This window comes from Oncorhynchus mykiss, chromosome 21, assembly GCF_013265735.2.
Source record: "Oncorhynchus mykiss isolate Arlee chromosome 21, USDA_OmykA_1.1, whole genome shotgun sequence".
Classification (NCBI taxonomy): domain Eukaryota; kingdom Metazoa; phylum Chordata; class Actinopteri; order Salmoniformes; family Salmonidae; genus Oncorhynchus; species Oncorhynchus mykiss.
In genome coordinates, this window is record NC_048585.1 from 60,653,994 (window position 1) to 60,664,818 (window position 10,825).

At 42.8% G+C, this 10,825-nt stretch overlaps 1 protein-coding gene across 8 annotated transcripts in view; it reads left to right on the forward strand.

Annotated features, from left to right (window-relative positions):
• LOC110500798 overlaps nucleotides 1–113 on the forward strand; it is a 21,695-nt gene extending 21,582 nt beyond the window's left edge. For all 8 annotated transcript variants that reach the window (XM_036958320.1, XM_036958326.1, XM_036958327.1 and 5 more), the window contains one exon: nucleotides 1–113. This exon is cut by the window's left edge and continues 533 nt beyond it. The gene's annotated coding sequence lies outside the window, so the exon portion shown is untranslated.
• Nucleotides 114–10,825: the final 10,712 nt, after the last annotated feature.

The following is a 10,825-nucleotide window of genomic DNA, read 5'->3' on the forward strand; positions in this document are numbered from 1 at the left end:
CCATGAAAAGCATTTAAAATATATAAATATAGTGAGAAATCTGTAAATTATGTTTAATACCTACTTAAATGTTTTCAATTTCAATTTTTATTAAAATTGATTTTTGTATCTCTCTTGATCCACCTTTTACTTTCCCACTCAAAAACAGACATCCACCAACCAACCAACCAACCCGTTCTCCATCCTCTGCCTAAATGGGAACATATAGACATACAGTACCAGTCGATAGTTTGGACACACCTACTCATTCAAGGGTTTCTGTTTATTTTTGTAAACTATTTTCTTCATTGTAGAATAATAGTGAAGACATCAAAACTATGAAATAACACATATGGAATCATGTAGTAACCAACAAAAACTTTGCCTTGATGACAGCTTTGCACACACTTGTCATTCTCTCAACCAGCTTCATGAGGTAGTCACCTGGAATGCATTTCAAAGAACAGGTGTGACTTGTCAAAAGTAAATGTGTGGAATTTCTTTCCTTCTTAATGTGTTTGAGCCAATCAGTTGTGTTGTGACAAGGTAGGGGTGGTATACAGAAGATAGCCCTATTTGGTAAAATACCAAGTCCATATTATTGCAAGAACAGCTCAAATAAGCAAAGAGAAACAACTGTCCATCATTACTGTAAGACATGAAGGTCAGTCAATTCTGAGAATTTAAAGATCTTAGAAAGTTTCTTCAAGTGCGGTCGCAAAAACCATCAAGCGCTATGATGAAACTGTCTCTCATGAGGACCGCCACAGGAAAGGAAGACCCAGAGTTACCTCTGCAGCAGAGGATAAGTTCATTAGAGTTACCAGCCTCAGAAATTGCAGCCAAAATAAATGCTTCACAGAGTTCAAGTAACAGACACATCTCAACATCATCTGTTCAGAGGAGACTGTGTGAATCAGGCCTTCATGGTCGAATTGCTGCAAAGAAACCACCACTAAAGGACACCAATAATAAGAAGAGACTTGTTTGGCCCAAGAAACACGAGCAATGGACATTAGACCGGTGGAAATCTGTCCTTTGGTCTGATGAGTCCATATGTTTTTGGTTCCAGGCGCCGTGTCTTTGTGAGACGTGGTGTGGGTGAACGGATGATCTCTACATGTGTATTTCCCACCGTGAAGCATGGAGGAGGAGGTGTGATGGTGCTTTGCTGGTGACACTGTCTGTGATTTATTTAGAATTCAAGGCAAACTTCACCAGCATGGCTACCACAGCATTCTGCAGCGATATGCCATCCCATCTGGTTTGGGGTTAGTGGGAATATAATTTGTTTTTCAACAGAGAGGACAATGACCCAACACACCTCCAGGCTGTGTAAGGGCTTTATGACCAAGAATGAGAGTGATGGAGTGCTGCATCAGATGCCCTGGCCTCCACAATCCCCTGACCTCAACCCAATTGAGATGGTTTGGGATGAGTTGGACCGCAGACGGAAGGAAAAGCAGTCAACGAGTGCTCAGCATGTGTGGGAACTCCTTCAAGACTGTTGGAAAAGCATTCCAGGTGAAGCTGGTTGAGAGAATGCCAGGAGTGTGCAAAGCTGTCATGAAGGCAAAGAGTGGCTATTTGAAGAATCTCAAGTATAACATATATTTTAAATGTAACACTTTTTTTGGTTACTACATGATTCCATATGTGCTGTTTCATAGTTGTCATGTCTTCACTATTATTCTATAATGGAGAAAGATAAATAAAAACCTTTGAATGAGTAGGTGTGTTCAACCATTTGACTGGTACTGTGTATGGTCTGAGCGCACTCTACAGCAGTGTTCTCTTAATAAAGTTGTTGGTAACGGGCTAGTAAATGTCAACCTGAGAGATGTATGGGAGGAGAGAGAGACAGATGTTGCTGTGTCAAACAGAGAGATGTATGGGAGGAGAGAGAGACCAGGCCAGATGTTACTGTGTCAAACAGAGAGATGTATAGGAGGAGAGAGAGACAGATGTTGCTGTGTCAAACAGAGAGATGTATGGGAGGAGAGAGAGACCAGGCCAGATGTTACTGTGTCAAACAGAGAGATGTATGGGAGGAGAGAGAGATGTTGCTGTGTCAAACAGAGAGATGGAAGGGAGGAGAGAGAGATGTTGCTGTGTCAAACAGAGAGATGTATGGGAGGAGAGAGAGACCAGGCCAGATGTTGCTGTGTCAAACTGAGAGATGGAAGGGAGGAGAGAGAGATGTTGCTGTGTCAAACAGAGAGATGTATGGGAGGAGAGAGAGATGTTGCTGTGTCAAACAGAGAGATGGAAGGGAGGAGAGAGAGACAGATGTTGCTGTGTCAAACTGAGAGATGTATGGGAGGAGAGAGAGACAAGGCCAGATGTTGCTGTGTCAAACTGAGAGATGTATGGGAGGAGAGAGAGACAAGGCCAGATGTTGCTGTGTCAAACAGAGAGATGGAAGGGAGGAGAGAGAGATGTTGCTGTGTCAAACAGAGAGATGTATGGGAGGAGAGAGAGATGTTGCTGTGTCAAACAGAGAGATGGAAGGGAGGAGAGAGACAGATGTTGCTGTGTCAAACTGAGAGATGTATGGGAGGAGAGAGAGACAAGGCCAGATGTTGCTGTGTCAAACTGAGAGATGTATGGGAGGAGAGAGAGACAAGGCCAGATGTTGCTGTGTCAAACAGAGATGTATGGGAGGAGAGAGAGACAAGGCCAGATGTTGCTGTGTCAAACAGAGATGTATGGGAGGAGAGAGAGATGTTGCTGTGTCAAACAGAGAGATGTATGGGAGGAGAGAGAGACAGATGTTGCTGTGTCAAACAGAGAGATGTATGGGAGGAGAGAGAGACCAGGCCAGATGTTGCTGTGTCAAACAGAGAGATGTATGGGAGGAGAGAGAGATGTTGCTGTGTCAAACAGAGAGATGTATGGGAGGAGAGACAGATGTTGCTGTGTCAAACTGAGAGATGTATGGGAGGAGAGAGAGACAGATGTTGCTGTAAAAAGTAAATTCCAGAACATACTTTTACTTATGTAAAAGCTAAGATGTTTTATCCAAATGGGCCCAGTCCTCTCTCTCACAAACAGACACACAGGCACATGCATGCATGTTTACACACACACACACACACACACACACACACACACACACACACACACACACACACACACACACACACACACGACATTTACATTTGTACTTTTACTCTTTGTACATCATTACATCACCGTATATAGACATATGACATTTGAGTGTAATGTTTACTGTTCATTTTTTGGTTTATTTCACTTTTCTTGATCTATTTCACTTGCTTTGGAAATGTAAACAGATGTTTCCCAATGCCAACACAGCCCTTTGAATTGAGAGAGAGAGGGAGATGGAGAGGGAGAGGGAGAGATGGAGACAGAGAGAGAGAGAGGGAGAGGGAGAGATGGAGACAGAGAGAGAGGGAGATGGAGAGGGAGAGATGGAGACAGAGAGAGAGGGAGATATGGAGACAGAGAGAGGGAGAGATGGAGACAGAGAGAGGGAGAGGGAGAGATGGAGACAGAGAGAGGGAGAGGGAGAGATGGAGACAGAGAGAGGGAGAGATGGAGACAGAGAGAGAGGGAGAGGGAGAGATGGAGACAGAGAGAGGGGCTTAAAACTTATGGCTTGGGGGCAGTATTTCTGGATGAGAAGTGTGCCCAAAGTAAACTGCCTGTTACTAAGGCCCAGAAGCTAGGATATGCATATATTTGGATAGAAAACACTATAAAGTTTCCAAAACTGTTAAAATAATGTCTGTGAGTATAACAGAACTGATATGGCAGATGAAAACCTGAGGAAAATCCATCCAGGAAGTGGGATATTTTTGATTTGGCTACATTTCTATTGAACGCCTATACTGTGTGTAATGGGATAGGACCCAGATTGCAGTTCCTATGCCTTCCACTAGATGTCAACAGTCTTTAGACATTGTTTCAGGCTTGTATTCTGAGAAATGAAGAAGAATGCGATCTTTCTGTCAGTGGACTGTAGAATGAAGCAGAGCTGGTTTGCGTGCGTGAGCGAGCGATTGCGCGCCCTTCGTTGTTTTTATCCTTTCTTCTGAATACGCTATTGTCCGGTTTAAATATGATTGATTATTGATTATTTAGACAATAGACAACCTGAGGATTAATCATAAACATCGTTTGACATTTTTCGACACAATTTACCAGGACACATTCGTCTGGATATTGTGACCATCCATTGAGCCAGTGGAACACCAAACACAACGAAAATAAAGAGGGGCTTTATGGAACAAAACGTTTATTGTGTAACAGGGACTCAGGGACAGGGACACCAGATGAAGCTCATCAAAGGTAAGTGATTCATTTTATCGCTTTTTCTGACTTTTGTTATTCCTCTACGACTAATGTCTGCATGCGTTTGTAATTCCTCTACGACTAATGTCTGCATGCGTTTGTAATTCCTCTACGACTAATGTCTGCATGCTTTTGTAATTCCTCTACGACTAATGTCTGCATGCTTTTGTAATTCCTCTACGACTAATGTCTGCATGCGTTTGTAATTCCTCTACGACTAATGTCTGCATGCGTTTGTAATTCCTCTACGACTAATGTCTGCATGCTTTTGTGATTCCTCTACGACTAATGTCTGCATGCTTTTGTAATTCCTCTACGACTAATGTCTGCATGCTTTTGTAATTCCTCTACGACTAATGTCTGCATGCGTTTGTAATTCCTCTACGACTAATGTCTGCATGCTTTTGTGATTCCTCTACGACTAATGTCTGCATGCGTTTGTAATTCCTCTACGACTAATGTCTGCATGCTTTTGTAATTCCTCTACGACTAATGTCTGCATGCTTTTGTAATTCCTCTACGACTAATGTCTGCATGCGTTTGTAATTCCTCTACGACTAATGTCTGCATGCGTTTGTAATTCCTCTACGACTAATGTCTGCATGCTTTTGTAATTCCTCTACGACTAATGTCTGCATGCGTTTGTAATTCCTCTACGACTAATGTCTGCATGCTTTTGTAATTCCTCTACGACTAATGTCTGCATGCTTTTGTAATTCCTCTACGACTAATGTCTGCATGCGTTTGTGATTCCTCTACGACTAATGTCTGCATGCTTTTGTAATTCCTCTAAGACTAATGTCTGCATGCGTTTGTAATTCCTCTACGACTAATGTCGGCATGCTTTTGTAATTCCTCTACGACTAATGTCTGCATGCGTTTGTAATTCCTCTACGACTAATGTCTGCATGCGTTTGTAATTCCTCTACGACTAATGTCTGCATGCTTTTGTGATTCCTCTACGACTAATGTCTGCATGCTTTTGTAATTCCTCTACGACTAATGTCTGCATGCTTTTGTAATTCCTCTACGACTAATGTCTGCATGCGTTTGTAATTCCTCTACGACTAATGTCTGCATGCGTTTGTAATTCCTCTACGAATAATGTCTGCATGCTTTTGTGATTCCTCTACGACTAATGTCTGCATGCTTTTGTAATTCCTCTACGACTAATGTCTGCATGCGTTTGTAATTCCTCTACGACTAATGTCTGCATGCGTTTGTGATTCCTCTACGACTAATGTCTGCATGCTTTTGTAATTCCTCTACGACTAATGTCTGCATGCGTTTGTAATTCCTCTACGACTAATGTCTGCATGCGTTTGTAATTCCTCTACGACTAATGTCTGCATGCTTTTGTAATTCCTCTACGACTAATGTCTGCATGCGTTTGTAATTCCTCTACGACTAATGTCTGCATGCGTTTGTAATTCCTCTACGACTAATGTCTGCATGCTTTTGTGATTCCTCTACGACGAATGTCTGCATGCTTTTGTAATTCCTCTACGACTAATGTCTGCATGCTTTTGTAATTCCTCTACGACTAATGTCTGCATGCGTTTGTAATTCCTCTACGACTAATGTCTGCATGCGTTTGTAATTCCTCTACGACTAATGTCTGCATGCTTTTGTGATTCCTCTACGACTAATGTCTGCATGCTTTTGTAATTCCTCTACGACTAATGTCTGCATGCTTTTGTAATTCCTCTACGACTAATGTCTGCATGCGTTTGTAATTCCTCTACGACTAATGTCTGCATGCTTTTGTGATTCCTCTACGACTAATGTCTGCATGCGTTTGTAATTCCTCTACGACTAATGTCTGCATGCTTTTGTAATTCCTCTACGACTAATGTCTGCATGCTTTTGTAATTCCTCTACGACTAATGTCTGCATGCGTTTGTAATTCCTCTACGACTAATGTCTGCATGCGTTTGTAATTCCTCTACGACTAATGTCTGCATGCTTTTGTAATTCCTCTACGACTAATGTCTGCATGCGTTTGTAATTCCTCTACGACTAATGTCTGCATGCTTTTGTAATTCCTCTACGACTAATGTCTGCATGCTTTTGTAATTCCTCTACGACTAATGTCTGCATGCGTTTGTGATTCCTCTACGACTAATGTCTGCATGCTTTTGTAATTCCTCTACGACTAATGTCTGCATGCTTTTGTAATTCCTCTACGACTAATGTCTGTATGCGTTTGTAATTCCTCTACGACTAATGTCTGCATGCTTTTGTAATTCCTCTACGACTAATGTCTGCATGCTTTTGTAATTCCTCTACGACTAATGTCTGCATGCGTTTGTGATTCCTCTACGACTAATGTCTGCATGCTTTTGTAATTCCTCTACGACTAATGTCTGCATGCGTTTGTAATTCCTCTACGACTAATGTCTGCATGCGTTTGTAATTCCTCTACGACTAATGTCTGCATGCGTTTGTAATTCCTCTACGACTAATGTCTGCATGCTTTTGTAATTCCTCTACGACTAATATCTGCATGCTTTTGTAATTCCTCTACGACTAATGTCTGCATGCGTTTGTAATTCCTCTACGACTAATGTCTGCATGCTTTTGTGATTCCTCTACGACTAATGTCTGCATGCTTTTGTAATTCCTCTACGACTAATGTCTGCATGCTTTTGTAATTCCTCTACGACTAATGTCTGCATGCGTTTGTGATTCCTCTACGACTAATGTCTGCATGCTTTTGTAATTCCTCTACGACTAATGTCTGCATGTGTTTGTAATTCCTCTACGACTAATGTCTGCATGCGTTTGTAATTCCTCTACGACTAATGTCTGCATGCTTTTGTAATTCCTCTACGACTAATGTCTGCATGCTTTTGTAATTCCTCTACGACTAATGTCTGCATGCTTCTGTAATTCCTCTACGACTAATGTCTGCATGCGTTTGTAATTCCTCTACGACTAATGTCTGCATGCTTTTGTGATTCCTCTACGACTAATGTCTGCATGCTTTTGTAATTCCTCTACGACTAATGTCTGCATGCTTTTGTAAGCGGGCCGCTGTCCTCAGATGATCGCTATGGTAACGAGAAGTTCATCTTTAAGCCGATGTATAACACGTGTATTTTTTATGAATGTTTGTTACGACTATTTCTGTATTTTGAATTTGGCGCTCTGCAATTTCACCAGATGTTGTCGAGGCGGGTCGCTAGCGGAACGCCTGCGCCAGAGAGGTTAACCAACAGGTATAGATAGACCTCACAGTGAAATGCTGACTGACCAGCCCTTAACCAACAGGTGTAGATAGACCTCACAGTGAAATGCTGACTGACCAGCCCTTAACCAACAGGTGTAGATAGACCTCACAGTGAAATGCTGACTGACCAGCCCTTAACCAACAGGTATAGATAGACCTCACAGTGAAATGCTGACTGACCAGCCCTTAACCAACAGGTGTAGATAGACCTCACAGTGAAATGCAGTGTGTTGTGTTGTGGTGTGTTGTGTTAAGGTGTGTTGTGTTGTGGTGTGTGTGTCGTGTTGTGTTGTTAAAGTGTGTTGTGTTGTGGTGTGTGTGTTGTGTTGTAGTGTGTGTGTTGTGTTGTTGTTAAGGTGTGTTGTGTTGTGTTTTGTGTTGTGTTGTGGTGTGTGTGTTGTGTTGTGGTGTGTTGCAGTGTGTTGTGTTGCTATGGTGTGTGTTTGTTGTGTTGTGGTGTGTTGTTGTGGTGTGTTGTTGTGGTGTGTTGTTGTGGTGTGTGTGTTGTGGGGTGTGTGTTATGTTGTGATGGGTGTGTTGTGGTTTGTGTGTTGTGGTTTGTGTGTTGTGGTCTCTTGTGTAACTTCAGTAGTTGGTGATCACAGAACAAACTGGGAGATATTCTCTAGTGTGGTGTGTGTTGTTGTGTGTCTAACTTCAGTAGTTGGTGATCACAGAACAAACTGGGAGATATTCTCTAGTGTGGTGTGTTGTTGTGTGTCTAACTTCAGTAGTTGGTGATCACAGAACATTCTCTAGTCTAATGGGCTGTCTCTATTCTCTAGTCTAAAGGGCTGTCTATATTATTTAGTGTAATGGGCTGTCTCTATTCCCTAGTCTAATGATCTGTCTCTATTCCCTAGTCTAATGATCTGTCTCTATTCTCTAGTCTAATGGGCTGTCTCTATTCTCTAGTCTAATGGGCTGTCTCTATTCTCTAGTCTAATGAGCTGTCTCTATTCTCTAGTCTAATGGGCTGTCTCTATTCTCTAGTCTAATGATCTGTCTCTATTCCCTAGTCTAATGATCTGTCTCTATTCTCTAGTCTAATGGGCTGTCTCTATTCTCTAGTCTAATGGGCTGTCTCTATTCTCTAGTCTAATGGGCTGTCTCTATTCTCTAGTCTAATGGGCTGTCTCTATTCTCTAGTCTAATGGGCTGTCTCTATTCTCTAGTCTAATGGGCTGTCTCTATTCTCTAGTCTAATGGGTTGTCTCTATTCTTTAGTCTAAAGGGCTGTCTCTATTCTCTAGTCTAATGGGCTGTCTCTATTCTCTAGTCTAACGGGCTGTCTCTATTCTCTAGTCTAATGGGTTGTCTCTATTCTTTAGTCTAAAGGGCTGTCTCTATTCTCTAGTCTAATGGGCTGTCTCTATTCTCTAGTCTAATGGGCTGTCTCTATTCTCTAGTCTAATGGGCTGTCTCTATTCTCTATTCTCTTCTGACACGCATATTCTCACCTTGTTACCAAACACCTTCCCACCATCTCATCTGTCTTTCCAAACACCATCTCACCATCTCATCTGTCTTACCAAACACCTTCCCCCATCTCATCTGTCTTACCAAACACCTTCCCCCCATCTCATCTGTCTTACCAAACACCTTCCCATCTGTCTTACCAAACACCTTCCCACTATCTCATCTGTCTTACCAAACACCTTCCTATCTGTCTTACCAAACAACTTCCCACTATCTCATCTGTCTTACCAAACACCTTCCCCCATCTCATCTGTCTTACCAAACACCTTCCCGCCTGTCTTACCAAACACCTCCCCACCATCTCATCTGTCTTACCAAACACCTTCCCGCCTGTCTTACCAAACACCTCCCCACCATCTCATCTGTCTTACCAAACACCTTCCCATCTGTCTTACCAAACACCTTCCCATCTGTCTTACCAAACACCTTCCCACCATCTCATCTGTCTTACCAAACACCATCTCATCTGTCTTACCAAACACCTTCCCATCTGTCTTACCAAACACCTTCCCATCTGTCTTACCAAACACCTTCCCCCATCTCATCTGTCTTACCAAACCCCTTCCTATCTGCCTTACCAAACACCTTCCCCCATCTCATCTGTCTTACCAAACACCTTCCCATCTGTCTTACCAAACACCTTCCCACTATCTCATCTGTCTTACCAAACACCATCTCATCTGTCTTACCAAACACCTTCCACCATCTCATCTGTCTTTCCAAACACCTTTCCACCATCTCATCTGTCTTACCAAACACCTTCCCATCTGTCTTACCAAACACCTTCCCACCATCTCATCTGTCTTACCAAACACCTTCCCATCTGTCTTACCAAACACCATCTCATCTGTCTTACCAAACACCTTCCCATCTGTCTTACCAAACACCTTCCCACCATCTCATCTGTCTTACCAAACACCTTCCCATCTGTCTTACCAAACACCATCTCATCTGTCTTACCAAACACCTTCCCATCTGTCTTACCAAACACCATCTCATCTGTCTTACCAAACACCATCTCATCTATCTTACCAAACACCTTCCCATTCCGCCGAGACTGTATATGTGTTTGTTCTCTTAAAGGGAGGCTATTGGTCAGTTTTGAAGCCTTTTCCCCATCGTAGCCTCGTGACCTCTGTGGAGCCTATTGACTGTAGTACCAGTTATCACCACAGTGTGACAGCAGAGGCCTGTAGCAACACAGACCCATCAGCATCACTTAAACAGCAGAAGAAACATTAGGGAGGTTGTCCAACTGAATGCCTTCAACTGAAGTGTGTTTTCCGCATTTAACCCAACCCCTCTGATTCAGAGAGGTGTGTCTTCCCCATTTAACCCAACCCCTCTGATTCAGAGAGGTGTGTCTTCCACATTTAACCCAACCCCTCTGAATCAGAGAGGTGTGTCTTCCACATTTAACCCAACCCCTCTGATTCAGAGAGGTGTGTCTTCCCCATTTAACCCAACCCCTCTGATTCAGAGAGGTGTGTCTTCCATATTTAACCCAGCCCCTCTGAATCAGAGAGGTGTGTCTTCCACATTTAACCCAACCCCTCTGAATCAGAGAGGTGTGTCTTCCACATTTAACCCAACCCCTCTGATTCAGAGAGGTGTGTCTTCCGCATTTAACCCAACCCCTCTGATTCAGAGAGGTGTGTCTTCCACATTTAACCCAACCCCTCTGATTCAGAGAGGTGTGTCTTCCATATTTAACCCAACCCCTCTGATTCAGAGAGGTGTGTCTTCCACATTTAACCCAACCCCTCTGATTCAGAGAGGTGTGTCTTCCACATTTAACCCAACCCCTCTGATTCAGAG